Below are 13,300 nucleotides of genomic sequence, written 5' to 3'. Positions count from 1 at the left end.
TTGAACTTTTTATCATTATGAAATATCCCTCTTTATCTCAGGTGATACACATTGCCTTGAATTTTGGTTTGCCTTATATTAAGATAAACATTCCAGCTTATTTATGCCTCCTGTTTGCATAGTATAACATTTTTTATCATTTTACTTTCAAACTGTCTCTAAAGGACATTTCTTATAGATAGCATCTAGCTGGATTTTGCATTTTTATGATTGCAATAATTTCAGCCTTTTTATTGAAGCATTTTGTCATACATATTGTTTGCTAATTTACTTTTACATAGACCTTTAGCACCACATTAATTACATATATTATAAAGAAAATAAGAGAGCAATTTAAAATATGTTCTTTTTTATTTTCATACATATGTTGATTTTGGTGGTCCTTATCTTTTCCAGAAGATTGCAGCTTTCCTCTGATAACTTTCCTTTCCTTGTGGTGCATGTCTGCTAGTGATAAGTTCTCTGAGTTTTTATTATTTTTTTAAATGTCTTTCTATCTTCTAAGTTTCTGAGTATATTATCACTGGATATAGAATTTAGGGCTGACATTTCTTTTTTTCTTCCTTTTCATACTTTGTAAGCTGGCATTCTATTGTTCTGTTCTTTTTTTGCTGTCATTGTATTATCGTTTTTCTGTCTTTACTTTTTTTGTCTTTTCTCAATATGGTCTCCTTATCTTTTGTTTTTATCTGTTTTTACAATGATGTGCTTAATTATGGTAGTTTTCAAAAGCATTTTATTTTGAAATAATAGCAGACTTACAGAGAATTTGCAAAAATAATATGAACAATTCCCATATGCCCTTTGCTTAGATTCCTCAAATGTTCATACCAGATTTATTTTACATATAAATACATACTAACATACTAATATATATAACATACATATGTTATATAATTTTTTGTGAAGCTATCAAAGTTAAGTTGCAGACATGTTCTTCCTTCCAGGTAAATAATTTAGTGTGTGTTTCCTGAAATTGAGGACATTGTTTGATATATCTGCAGTGCAATTATCAGTTGTATTCTGCTTCTCATTAGCCACCTGTCATTATTCAAATTTAATCAATTCTCTCAGTCATGTCTGTTTTAGCAGAAGGAAAAAAAATTGATCTAAGATCCAGTCCAGGAATATTTGTTGCCTTTAGTTCTCACTTCTTTGTCTTCTTTAACTTGGAACAGTTCATCAGTCTGTGACATTTTGACAAGCGCAGGCTAGTTACTGTGTTCAACATCCTCTGATCTGTGATTGCTGGGTGTTTACTAAAAAATGGATTCAGGGAGAGCATTTGTAACTGGAAGAGCACAGACTGATGTTTTTAGTATGTTATGTCAGATGGTACATAGTACTGACTTGCTCCTTTACCAATAATGTTAATTTTGATCATTTTGTTAAAGTTATGTCTTCCAGGTTTCTCTAATATAATCTTACTAATATAATCTTACTTACTTTATCTTTGTTATTAATAAGTATCATGTGAAGAGATACTTTGAGAATAGGTCAATATCTTGTTTCTCCTTAAATATTTCATCCACTATTTTTAGTACCCACTGATGATTCTTGCCAGAATATATTATTGCTGTAATGAGTATCAAATGGTGTTCTTCTAATTTGATCATTCCTTCTAAATTTATGCTTTGGAGTTAAAGTGTGAGCACTTTTATGTTTCTACTATTAATTTCTTCGCTTTAATATGGAATCATGCATTCTTACTATAGTAAATGCATTTTAGCCAATGGGAGCCCCTGCAAATGGGTTCCTTTGTCCTCTTGTCATGGCCCCATTATGTTTTCAACACTCTCTTAGTTTTTGGCATAGCAATATGCTCTGTCTCATCTTGTTCTTCTGCAGTCTCAGCCCTGGAATCAGTAGTCTTTCCAATGAGTCCTGATTAATTTTAGTGAGAATGTTATTTGGAAACCAAGGTTATGATATCTCATAATATGATAAGATATACTCACTGCTACTGGATATTATTGCGTTTAGTTCTTCTTAACAGACACAGCCAGGAAATATGCGTGTGTGCATACACACACACACCTGTTTATCTCTCAACATATCAACTGTACATGTATATGTCACTATGTACATCAAATCTACATCCATCTATCAAATCATGGGTTCATTCTGGCACCACCAATTCAAATGTAATATAAAAGGTTTACTCTCAAATCCTCCCTCCTATGCCTCACCTGGAAAGTCCTGGCTTCATCTGGCTACAGTATATTTACTTATTTGCTCAATCCCAGAATTTACAGACAGTAGCATTAGAATTGTTAAGTCACACCCACTGAAAAAGAAAAAAAAAAAAAAAGAAAACAAATCCCTTATAACTAGAATTTAATATTTGTTTATGTTTCATTTTTCTGTTCAGCCTGAGGATATCTAATAAAGATATACTGGCCAAAAGTCACTTGGGTCAGTTCTTTTCATTCTTTTCTGTGTGGTTATGTCTCTCATTTGAAATATAATTAGGTTGCTGTCTGTTTGCATTCTATTTTAGTATTATTGTTGACTTTATTATTTCTTGTGTGTATATGATACATGGAAATCATTTTAAAAGTCGGACTGTGAAAAACAGTATGCTGGTAGGTGTTACCTTCCATCTCTTCTGTGTTCTTCTGAGCCTACCTCCTATCTATTTTCTGTTTATACATTCTGTACTTCTTTCTGCACTGGTGAGTAGATACATATTTATTTTCTTCATTTTCCTTCTCATATAAAAGGTCACAAACTCAAGATATTTGCACTCTACTTTCACTTAGCAATGTATCCTGGAAATCACATTATATCAGTTCACAGAGCAGTTTCCTATTCTTCTTTAAAGCTGCATAATATACCCCTTGTGTAGCGGTATCTGTTTTTTCAACTCCTGTGTGTGGGGGGATTTGGTTGTTCTTAATAATCGGCATTTATAAACAATGTTGCCATGAATAACCTTATGCATATGTATAGTAGTTGTATTGTTGAGGTGTATCTTTAGGGTAAATTACTAGAAGTAGGATTGCTAAGTTAAAAGATAAATGCTAAGTAGGTTTGCTAAATATTGCATGAACCAATTTGCATTTCAACCAGCAGTGTACAAAAGTGCCTGTTTCCCCAAAGCCTTAACAAAAAATGTCTTGTCACATCTTTAAATTTTTGACAATCTGAGGTGAAAATGGTAAAGTGTAGCCATTCTTATATAATTTATTATGGTTGTAATTCATATTTAATAAAATATATCTATCCTGATTATATAGTTTGATGACTTTTGACAAATGTTTACATCAGTGTAGACACCAACACAAATTATAGAACATGTCTAACCCCAAAAGCTAGTTTATGCCTCTTTGAAATAATTCCTCCTTTCTACTTCTGATGACTACCATACCTCTGGTATGATTTTTGTTACTGTAGATTAGTTTCGCCTGTTCCACAATTTCACAAAAGTAGAATCACAGCATGTGCTCTTTGTCTGCCTTCTTTTGCTCAGCATGATGCTGAGTATATAAATAGTTTCTTCCTTTTAATTGCTGAGAAGTATTACACATATGGGTGTACCACAAATTGTTTATCTCCTAACTTGATGATGGACATTTGGGTTGTTTTCAGGTTTTGGATACCTGAGTAAATCTGCTAGGAGCATCTGTTTAAAAGTCGTTGGGTGAACATATGTATTCATTTCTCTTGGGTAGATATCGAGGGGTGTAATGCCTGGATTGTTGGGTATAGTGATATTATTAAACTGCTTTGTAAATGATTGTACTGTTTTGCACTCCGACACACAATGTGTAAGACTTCCAGGTGCTCTACATCCGCGTTGTATTGTCTCTTCCCTTAATTTTAGCCCTTCTAGGGTGTATATTATATCATTGAGGTTTTACTTGGCATTTCCTTGATGTCAACTAAAGATGCATTTCCCTGATGTCAAGTAAAGATGTCAAACATTTTTCAGATGCTTATTGACCATTTTTATGCATTCTTATTTTAAGAAATTGCAAGGATTTTGCTATTTTTCATTAGTTGTTTTATTATGTTGTAAGAATTCTATATATAATCTAAGTATCATTATTTTGTCTGATATATTATAAACCCTTTCTGTCAGTGGCTTGTATTTTCATTTTCTGAAGACTGTCTTAGAGGACAGAAGTTTTATATTTGATTAAAATCCAATTTATTTTTTTGCTGCATAGTTTTTGTAATTGGTGTCATAACTAAGAAATCTTCATGTTTTCAAAGTTGAGTATATTTTTTCATATGCTTTCTTCTGTATGTTTAGTAGTTTTAGCCCTTACACTTTGGTCAATTTATGTTATATTTTGTCAAAAATCAATTGCCCATAGATGTGTGAGTCTCTTTCTGGATTCTTTATTGTTTTCTATGGTTTATATGGACATTAAGCAAAATTGCCCAACAATCTGTAGGGAAGGTGCAGTAACATATATAATGATTTATGGGTGTTTCCACTTCATAGTGATATTGTCTGATGAAATTGGTCCTCCTGACATCTCAGAAATCAACCTGGTCACTCAGTAGTCAGTCACCTCCCCTAGCATGGCTGTGAAGGTTTTGTATTATCCAAAATAGGCTGGAAAGTTTACTCCTATCCCCCATAGTAATTTATATCTCACTCAGTATGATCATTTTTGTTAAATTCATTCTTTCAGTACATTTTAAAGAGCATCAGAGGGTGTTGGCATTGAAAAGAGCAGTGTATCTTCAGTTAACATACTAGGGAGTAGAGCAAATTCTGACTGCCCCTTAACGATGTCATGAACTGAGGAAGTTATATATCCCCCTGAGCCTCAATATGTATAAAGTAGGGACAATAACAATATACACAATTTAATATCTATTATTGTCTAATAATACCTCCTCCACAGTAAAATCTTACATATTAAGCACTTATTATTATATCAGTGACATATAATGATAACTAACATTAAGAATTTCAGTTAATGTTTATTATCAGTATTTTTATTCTATGATAACTCAAACATTTTTTCTTTTGAAAAACCTCCAAGTAGTTCAATATATAGTCTCTATGAGATGTACAGGGAGGGAGTACTCAGCTATACCATTTACAGATGTTCACTGAGCCATCTTTAAAAGAATCCCTTCATACACTCTCAGATATAACACACCTACTTGGTGCTTATAACATCTTAATTTGTTCCGCATTGAAAATTCAACTTTAGACTTCAAAGTGAGAACATAACACCCACAAGAAAAAATCAGTACTTACATGCTCAGAGTTCAGCAAAACCAGGTTTCGTATCACGAGGTAAATCAATTTAGTGCTAACATCGGGAAATCCATCCCTCTCAGCATTGCACTTTTAATTAATAACAGCATCTGAAGGTAATGACTCACAGCTTTTCAAATAAATGTGTGCCATTTCCCTGAGTAATTTGCTGATACATGGGACATGGCTTGCAGAATTGCATGCCTTTAGTGTGAAAGGCAGTGGGATCCATAATTCACGTGAACATAAATTATTTAAAAGAAACCATTATTGTAAAAATATATTCATGAATCAGACAAAGGGATGACTTTTCTATGGGAAAGAATAAACATTTCTATTGATTACAGCATTTGTTGTGAATTTACATAAACTATAAACTGATTATTGTTTTTATATAATAGTCTAGATTCGCATGCATTTTCAGCTAGTAATCCAGTAACTTTACGGGGATTGGTAAACCCTATGCTTAATTAACACTGTCTTTTGATTTTTGAGTAGTAACTTCACATCACAGAAATATGTGATTATTTCAGTGCCTTTAACTCCTGGGAAAATCACCTAAGAGCTTATCGTAATAGGTGAACTAAGTAAAATAAGAAATGTAGCCTGAAAATAAATTTGTTAGAGAGACCTATTGATGGTACAACAGACGTCCACTGCTTCCTCAGCTGAAGGTCATGTTATCAACTGATAATATTGGCATTCTGGTTCATAAATCAATCTCTCAGGAGTTTGGTTATAATGAATTATTTTTCCTGAACTTGATCACCTCTGAATAAGCAGATAAGAACAGAGCTACAGGGGCACCTGGGAGGCTCAGTCGGTTCAGCATCTGCCTTCTGCTCAGGTCATGACCCCAGAGTCCTGGGATGGAGTCCTGCACTGGCGGGGGGGCGGGGAGCGGTCCTGGTCCCTGCTCAGCGGGGAGTCTGCTTCTGCCTCTCCCCCCTGCTCATGCTCTCTGTCTCTCTGTCTTAAATAAAATCTTAAAAAACAAAAAACAGAACTATTGTGTTCCTGCTGCCATGAGGCCACAGGCAGAGGCTTCCAGGCATTTAAATCTGCTCGGCTACCGTAATCAGGATTGCTGCTTCTGAGGTCATGGTGGCATTTCATTCTCCACAGACCTGCACGGTTTTTAGCAGCTCATGCCCATGAGAGTTCCTTTCAGTGGAGACGCTCCTGTGCCTGATGTATTTCAGGTTGCCGCCTTGAGGGCCCTTATTTATATTGTTAAGAACTAGATATAAATTTTACCTGCAGTGAGGGTTTCAGGTTTAACACTCAACCAAATACTCTTGAGAAGAAGACCTGTTATCTTGCTTTTCCTTATGTATCTCACTAGTGTCTAGAATTTATTCTTCTCCAATTCCTTAAGCAGTTGGCTGTTTGCTAAACACACACCTTGGCTCAGAAAAGGGATTTGGAGAATGATAAATACTTTTTAGGTTACTGTGTTATTTATCATGTCTGAATGGCATTACAGAAACGGAAGTATTTTTTCTCATTCCCAAATAGGGATTTTCAATGCCAGTGTGTTTTGGCAGGGCGGGACTGCTTTGGAAGTGACAAGGGAACCCAATGAGGGTTGGCACGTAGAATTCAAAAACAAACAAACAAACAAACTCACCTCATTAATTGTCTATAATGAGCTTTCCAGCTCTGGGATGGCTTGAAGATACGTCCCCATGATGCTGTTAACTACCATGTTCTCCAGGTAGAGGGAAGCTGGCTCATGTCTGCTTGTTCTAGCAAGGCAACCCGGCACTCACTGTACCAGTGTTCTTACTGATAGAAACATGAACTGGCAAAACTTGAAGAAGAACGTGGCAATTATATGGCCCCCTTACAACATATTTAGGTATACATTTCTGGCTCTAAGGTTGAAGGGTTTATTTTCCATTTGGTACAACATGTCTAGACTCTTGTGAGTCTAGGCACATGCACAGAGTGACACAGACCTGTCACAAACATTTCCCGTTTTATTCATTCAACAGTTACTTACTGAATGTCCACCCTGGGCCAGATCATCTGCTCAGTCCGGAGAATATGTGGGAGATGAGTAAGACAATAACCCCTGACTGACTCAGGAAGTTTCTGTTCTAGTGAGGAAGGTGGACAGGAAAGGGATCATTGGATGAAGAGACATAACACACTTCAAGGACAAAGTTTCTAGTTAGGTGGGTATTCCAGGAACGGAAGAAGTCTCCGAGCAGGGGACATTTAAGTAGAGAGAATCTTAAACACGTTTACTAAAGGCGCATTTACTTAATATCAAATCCAAACCCTTTATTCGGGCATGTGAGGAGGCACCTTCACCATCTAACTCTTGCTTCTCCTCTGCACTTCTTGTCACTGACTCCCAAGTTTTCAGATTTTCTTGGATCTCTTCACAGAGCACTTTATAGTGACCACTGTTTAGTACTCATAATTCCATTTTATGATTTAATGGGGTACCAGGAATTGTCATTTTTTAAAAAAATCATCGTCAGTAATAATCAAAGAACACTGCATAATGCATATTTATGCATGCAGAGAAAATAAACAAGGAGGAGATCGTGTTTGTTCGGTTAACTGTCACTTGAGAGTCCATTCTAGGCAAATGCACTGTGTGTGTGTGTGTGTGTTGGTGGTATTGGGAGCCATTAGCTCATACCCTTAACTTTCTAGCTTTGGGAGAGGGTGAGAACAATTTTTAAAGAGCATCTGAGCATGCTTTAGGTAGAGTAAGAGCTGGTACAGTCAAAGGACCCCAGTCTTTCAGGGGTTTAACACAGTGGGAGTTTGGTGCTTGCTCACACAGAAGTCCAAGTCCATGGTCCTGGTCAGACCGTGATGGTTTCGAGTCTGTGGTTGCTCACACTTTGCACCTCTACTCCCCCGTCAACAGGAGGGGCATGACAGGGTTAAGGACTCATCTCAACTTTTCTCCTGCTGTGACTTGTTAGTGACAAAAATACTTCTGTTTATGTTCTGTTGGCAAGGACTATGTCTGTGGCCCTTCCTAGAAGCAAAGAGATGGCTGGGGACTGTCACCTGGGTGCTGCCAGAGCTTCCAGTGACAACTCTATACTATGGGGAGAAGTGTATGAATTTTTGTGTCCATTTAGCCATCCAGTAGCATGAGATAATCTGTTTGCACTCTTCTTCCCAAAGGAAATATTCTTGCCCATCTCCAAGGGAGACAACCCAGTGTCCCACCCGGTCAGTACATGTAATGCCAAGTCCAGACCACAGTACTGTCTGCAAACAGTGTTTAGAAAGCTATGGTCCAATAGAAAAGTCATGTGTGTCTCCCTCACACCAGCAATGATGTGAAACAGGTGCAGGATAAGTGCAACACAATCTCCAGTGCAGGAAAAAATTAAATAATGGGAGACAGAGAGCATCCGCTGTCCATGGCATTTAAGAATGAATGCTGGGGAGGCTCTGTGGAGACCCTGTGGCTGACGGTGGATAGTTCTTCGATTAACTCTAATTCTGCTCCCTGGGAGTAACTCTCCTATCCATTTTCCTGGTCCTGTGGAGCTTCCATCCTAGTTGGATAGAACTAAGCAAACATTATTTAAAGATCTACAGCAGGTCACATACCGATAAGTGCTAAGAAGAATGCAATCAGTGGGGATAGGGGGTCGCACCTTTAGATTGGATGGCCTGATGGTTTCAGGTAGCATTTGAATAAAGACCTGGAGGAACCAAGAGAGAGAGGACCAGAGGCAAAGTGATGCCAGGGAAGAGAATTCTCAAAGAGGAGCCAGCTTTATAGTGGTTGAGGTATAGCAATGAGTTCTGTGTCCCTGGAATGGAAAGAATGGGGACAATGAGTCATAGGAAGTAAAGTCCCAGAAGCAAGAAGTGGGTATATCATGTGAGGCCATACTTACTACTATATGGACTTGGGATTTTGCTCTGAATGAGATGGGAAAGCATTGGGAAGTTTGGAGTTAAAGAAAGACATGATCACACTTGCTGCACTCCACCAGGTGCTGGATTGAGATGGAAAGCAGAAGCAAAAGCAGCTGACATGATCTGACATGGTCCTGGGTGGTCACCAACAAGCTGCCCTGGGCATCAACCCATCTGGACCCGATGTGCTTTATAATAAGGATTTGGAATGTCTGATCATAAAGTTGCTTTCTGATTCTAAATTTCAGTGAATAACCACATCTCTGGCTGTACAGCGATTCATATTACTTTTGTTTTCAACTTTCAGATGAGTTTATGAAGATGGTTAGTTTCAAACAAAAACCTAAAAGAATTGCTTAAACAGATGTATACTGAATCAAGGCAATGCCATGTATTCTGAAAGAGGTCTCAGATATCATTTACTTTGTTTATTGAATGCACTCATTTAATTTTTTACACGAGAAATGTGAACCCTGGGGTAGTTTCGATTTTAGCACAGCTAAGATATGTGTGAGCTAATCTTGGAACTAAGTTTTCCTAATTGATACATGTAAAAAAAAAGTTAATTGAATTGCTGGAAGTAAGAATATATAGCTGTAGATAGAGATTGCAATGAATATTTCTGTCACTTTTTAATGTTTCTTTATTTTCCCCAATTAAAAAATTAAAATAATAATCAATTTACATATAGTAAAATTCCCCCTTTTTAGTGTAGGGTTCAGTAAGTTTTGACAAATGTATACAGGCTTGCAAGCACCACCATGATAAAGATTTTATACAGTTCCATCACCCTAAAACATTTCCCTCTGCCTTCTTGTTGTGAACCCTTCCCCCAGCCCACAGTCCTAGGCAATTGCTGATCTGTTGTCTGTCTCTATAGTTTGCCTTTGCAAGAATGCCATATAAATGGAATCATACAGTATGTAACTTGTGGGTTTGTCTATTTTTCTTTCCAGTTTATAAGTTTTTGCTTCATTTATTTTAAACTTCTGTTTTAAGATCCAATTATGTGTGAGGGTTCTTTTTTTTTTTTAATAAAGACCTTTTTTTTAGAGCAGTTCTTTTTGATGTTTCAAGTTTTTATTTAAATTCTAATTTGTTAACGTGTAGTGTAATCTTGGTTTCAGGAGTAGAATTCAGTGATTCATCACTTACATATAACACCCAGTGCTCATCACAATTGCCCTCTTTAATACCTCTCATCCATCTAGCCCATTCCCCACCTTCCACCCCTCCGTAAACCCTCAGTTTGTTTTCTGTAGTCAAGAGTCTCTCTTTTGGTTTGCCTCCCTCTCTCTCTTTCTTTCTTTACCCTATATTCATCGTTTTTGTTTCTTAAATTCCAGATACGAGTGAAATCATATGGTATTTGTCTTTCTCTGGCTGACTGATTTTACTTAGCATAATAATCTCTAGCTCCATCCATGCCATTGCTTTTTTAGAGGAGTTTTATTTTTTATTTTTATTTTTTTACAAATAAAAGTTTGTATTTACAAAATTATTTACAAAAATTACAATAATTACAGACAGTACAAATTGAGACAATTTCTCCCATTACTGCGACAGAAGTTACCAGCCTTCACTTTCAAATGAGGGTTTTGTTATTTTGAGATATGATGCACTTTCAGTGATCCACTGCTATTATTTAAAATGCTTTTCTAAATAATTCCAAGAGCTGATTAGTGATAGGTACATGGGTCATTTCCTTCAACTTTTATTTCCAGAACTACTATGTACAAATCCAACATAACTGGAATATAACAGGGTGGAGTGGCACTGAAATGAGTAATTTTTTTCCAACAGTAAATTTTAATTATTCTTTAAATATTCACTTAGTGGTTTAGAATTGAAACCATGATTTTTTGCTTCAAAAGGAAAGTACAGGGGCACCTGGTGGCTCAGTCTGTTAAGCGTCTGCCTTCAGCTCAGGTTATGATCTCAGGGTCCTGGGATTGAGCCCTGCGTCCGGCTCCCTGCTCAGCAGGGAATGTGTTTCTCCCTCTCCTCCCAGCTCACTATCTCTGTCTCTCTCTCAAATAAATAAATAAATAAATAAATAAAATCTTAAAAAAAAAAAAAAAAGGAAAGTCCAGTGATTTTTAATGGGCTGCACAATTCCACTACAGCCAGTATTATCTGGCTATTTTTTACAGGCTTGTAATTATTTAAGAAACAGAATTCCATAGTATTCAATTCTGTTTGTTTGTTTGTTTTTTAGAGAGGGAGTGAAGTGAGGGAAAGGGCAGAGGGAGAGAGAGAATCTTAAGCAGACTCCATGCCGAAGCAGGGTTCGATCTCACAACTCTGAGATCATGACTTGAGCCAAAATCAGAAGTCCGATGCTCAACCAACTGAGCCACTGAGGTACTCCCCCACTGTATTCAATTCTGTATGAATTTTGTCTTTTATGTTTTTTGATCAGAATCAGTACTACTGCTTGAGGAGTCTGTTGACTAAGTCTACATCATCTTCATTTTCCTTATTATGTCCAGGAAGTTCCAACAAGAAGTCATTCCTGTGATTTGGTGGTAGCATATTCATTGACATGAATTTGACTGCCATGGATATTGTGGGGCAAGGACATCTGGCAGCCTGCCTGCTGCAGTGCGTCCGCTGGTAAATGACCGTTAACACTATTAGTGGAAGGATTGTTCATTTGACCCACTTCCCATGTCTAAATCAGTTGGATATGGTCTCTGTAGGTCCCCTGGGACCCAGGTCAGTGGGGGACACACAGCATTACTTGCACTAATCCTATGTGCATACTTAATTATATCTTCCGAGGAGATGGTACCTTTTCTTGCTTTTTCTATTAATTTGAGTTTTTTCTTTTGTTTGGTAAACACTGTAGCCAGTATTTGTTCTGCTTCCTTTAGCATTTTTGTAGTTGCTGAATATCACTGTCACTTTTCTCCACTTCATTTTCTACAACGTGTATTTCATGATGGATTTTTCCCTGAGTGAGTGCCAATTTCATCAGTTCTTGAAATTCCCCATCTCTGTGAATTAACAACTCTAGGACCTGGTTTTCCTCATCTGATGGCAACAGCTTTTGGTTTCTTGAAATTGCTAATATTTCTATAAGCTCTCTCGACAAGACTTCCAGATCTTCCAGCACAGACAGCAGCCTCTCTGGAGTGCTGTTACCACGGGCTGCTCCAGAGCCACCTCCCGGCCGCTCCTTCTCCTTGTCTCCACTCAAAGACTGCTGCCAAGCTCCCCATGGGCCCACAGCTGGAGAGTTGGAGCAGTTTTAAATTCACTGCAAAAATTGAGTGGAAGGAACAGGGAATTCCCATGTAACCCCAGCCCCCAAACATGCACTACCTCATCCACTATCAACACCCCCCACCAGAGTGCTCCACTTGTTACAATCAATAAACCTACACTGACACATCGTTATCCACCAAAGTCCATAATTTACATTAGGGCTCCCTCCTGGTCTTGTACATTTTATGGATTTGGATAAATGTATAGTGTATCCACCATGGTAGTGTCATACAGAACATTTTCACTGCCGTAAAAATCATGTATTCTGACTATTCCTTCCTCTCCTTCTCTCCCAACCCTGGGGAACCACTGATCTTTATATTGTCTCCATAGTTTTGTCTTTTCCACGGTGTCATATAGTTGGAGTCCCATGATATGCAACTGTTTCAGGTTGGCTTCTGTCACTTAGCAATATCCATTTAACGTTCCTCCATGTCTTTTCATGTTTTGCTTGATATCTCATGTCTTGTCATTGCTTAATAATATTCCACTGTCTGGATGCACCACAGTTTGTCTCTCAGTTTACCTCTGAGGGACATCCGGGCTACTTCTAATTGGCAATTATGAACAAAGCAGCTATAAATATCCATAGGTAGGTGTTTGTGTGGCTATATGTTTTTAACTCATTTGGAGAAATATCAAGAGCATGAATATTGGGTAGTATAGTGAGAGTATGCTTTGTTTAGCAAGAAACTGGCAATCTTTTTTCCAAAGTGGCTGTGTTATTTTGCATTTTCATTCTAATAGGTATGGAATGGTATCTCACTGTTGTTTTAAAATTGTAATTTCTGAATGACCTGGGACTTAAACATCTGTTCATAAGCTCTTGTGTATTAACTTTGTATCCTGTAACCTTGTTATAATTACTTAACAGTTCTAGAAGTTTTTTTTTTTTTTCTT

At 37.2% G+C, this 13,300-nt stretch overlaps 1 pseudogene; it reads right to left on the bottom strand.

The window, feature by feature from the left end:
- Positions 1 to 11,535: 11,535 nt before the first annotated feature.
- On the bottom strand, positions 11,536 to 12,939 carry LOC118001927 (annotated as a pseudogene).
- Between the last annotated feature and the right edge of the window lie 361 nt (positions 12,940 to 13,300).

Source organism: Mirounga leonina, unplaced genomic scaffold, assembly GCF_011800145.1.
Source record: "Mirounga leonina isolate KUSES-001 unplaced genomic scaffold, KU_Mleo_1.0 Mir_55, whole genome shotgun sequence".
NCBI classification, from domain to species: Eukaryota; Metazoa; Chordata; class Mammalia; order Carnivora; family Phocidae; genus Mirounga; species Mirounga leonina.
This window is presented reverse-complemented; position numbering and strand designations above follow the sequence as displayed.